This window comes from Paramisgurnus dabryanus, chromosome 8, assembly GCF_030506205.2.
Source record: "Paramisgurnus dabryanus chromosome 8, PD_genome_1.1, whole genome shotgun sequence".
In the NCBI taxonomy this organism is placed as follows: domain Eukaryota; kingdom Metazoa; phylum Chordata; class Actinopteri; order Cypriniformes; family Cobitidae; genus Paramisgurnus; species Paramisgurnus dabryanus.
The window spans coordinates 2,286,766-2,289,089 of record NC_133344.1 but is presented as its reverse complement, the minus strand read 5'-3'; the positions used below and the strand labels follow the sequence as shown (position 1 = coordinate 2,289,089).

The 2,324-nt window shown below is 36.4% G+C and overlaps 1 long non-coding RNA gene across 1 annotated transcript in view; it reads right to left on the bottom strand.

The window, feature by feature from the left end:
- Window positions 1-239: 239 nt before the first annotated feature.
- LOC135771777 (uncharacterized) overlaps window positions 240-2,324 on the bottom strand; it is a 2,684-nt gene continuing 599 nt past the window's right edge. The window contains exons 2-3 of the long non-coding RNA XR_010543044.1: window positions 626-723; window positions 240-339 (exon numbers count right to left, since the gene is read on the bottom strand). This is a non-coding gene — a long non-coding RNA (uncharacterized lncRNA). The remainder of the gene's footprint in view (window positions 340-625; window positions 724-2,324) is intronic.

The following is a 2,324-nucleotide window of genomic DNA, read 5'->3' as shown; positions in this document are numbered from 1 at the left end:
GGCCTTATATCTTCACTCTTAAAGTTCAATGGATGAACCATAGACAAATCACTCTTCATAGACACACAGCTGAACTCTGAATCTGATCTCTTCTGATGATCTGAACTATAACACACAACAGATTTAATACTTTAAATTACATTACTAATATTTCCTTCAATGATTGTGATAAAAATAAATAACACTTAAGTATTTTCCTATAATATAAATGTTATTTAATAAAGTGTTTCTATAAAGTACCTGCATCCTGTAGAAAAATCTTCATCTGCTGATGATTGTGTTTTATCCATGATGGAGCTGCAGAGGTGAATCTGATCAATCTGATCTCCACAACTGATACTGAATGAAAATAACATTCAGACACAAAATAAACAAAATCAAAGTGAATAAACAGACATTATAATTCAGATAAATCAAATTGAAGAAACAATTGCATCATCAACACAACAACACAACATTACCTCACATTAACACAATATTAACACAAATTAAATTAAGAATTATGTTAAGAAAACATTCAATAAATAATGCAAATATTAAGATAAGAAACAAACAAATATAAATGAATAAATCTTTAAAGAAACTACGAATGAGGATTGAGGAAGTAGAAAGTGTCTGATCTCACCTGAACAACAATGTAAAAGACTGAGCTTATAGCAAGAAACATGAAAGATGTCATTAAAAATCTGAGTTATTCATCAAACATTCATCTTTGAACTCATCCTGAAATACAAGTGAAAACATTTATTTTGTGTTGATTAAAAATTAATGTCATCTTGATTTCTTTGTATTCAAAAACATTGCATCATTTTGTTATTTTGACCATTTTGTGTAAATGTTCTGCAAATATATGCTTAACCTCACGACTTGATTATTGTAATGGCATACTTTTAGGTCTGCCTAGTAAGGCTACTGACAGACTCCAGTATGTACAGAACTCTGCAGCTAGGATGCTTACACACACAAAACTTGGACTTCATATTACTCCAATGCTGAAAAAGCTTCACTGGTTGCCAGTTAAGTCCCGGGTCACTTATAAAATCCTTCTTCTGACGTAAAAATTTCTCCATGGACTTGCACCTCAGTACCTCAGTGATCTACTACAACCATACAATCAAGCACGATCCCTACGGTCCTCTGACAAGGACCTGCTCGCTGTCCCTAAGTCCAGGCTAAGGACGTTTGGAGATAGAGCTTTCTGTGTGGGTGCTCCATCACTTTGGAACAAGCTTCCTCATGCCATTCGCTCTGCCTCCTCTCTAACAACCTTCAAAAAGCAGCTAAAAACACATCTCTTCACTGAGGCCTATGCGCCCCCCCCCTTTCCCCTCCCCATGTTTTGTTAAGCGTCCTTGGGTTTTTGAAAGGCGCTATAGACCCTTTTACAGTTGGTAAACATTGTGACGTATTTGTGTGGGCGGGGCTTAGCTGGAGACAGAAAGAGCCACCAGACTATGTTGACAAGCTTAAAGAGTAACTAAACCCCTGGTCAGAGCCTGACTCCACCCACTGCAATATTTGAAAAATGCAAGAAAAGTGGGCAGATCCCAACGGAGATAGAGGGGACGAACTAAGTGTGTGGTGAGATCGTAACAAGGGCGTGGTGAGCTTGAATCTGCTTACGTCACGAGTCATTTCTTGGACCCAACATCCAATAGGAAAATTCAACTGCAGTAGCCACCGTTCAACCTGAAGAGGGCAGCACTCAGACATTTTTACACCATATATTGTAGTATTGAAACACTTTATATCCAAATGTCAAAAAACTTACTAAAATCAATGAACAGCACTAATAAAGCATCATTCTTACAGATCATTAACTAAAAAAAGTTGGTTTAGGGTTTAGTTACTCTTTAAACTAGCACGTTTTAGGAGGGATTTATTAATCATGGATGCAGAAGAAGTTTCGGATCTGTACGAATATGTACAGTCACTGATTCTGCGGGACCGTGACAGGTATTTTTGTAAATTAACTCTTGCGATTTTAACCAGGTTTTAGATATTTCCTAGACAACATATGACTTACTTTCAGGTGGATTTGGGTAATTTTGTCTAGGCTTACTGTCTTATGTAACCTATCACTGGGCTAACTATGATTAGCAATGTGGATTATTTTAAGAGACTATTCAAACGATGGCATACACATCTATCGCTGTATGTTTGTTTAACATTTAAGCTAAACAATAACGCGGTTGGCGACTTTTCACCTATAAAACAGAAACTTGCTGATTTGTACTAGATAAAACCAACATATGAATAGATAATTTTACCTGATATGAAGTGTGCACTGCAAACACGAGTATTATTTATGATCGTCTCCGTCT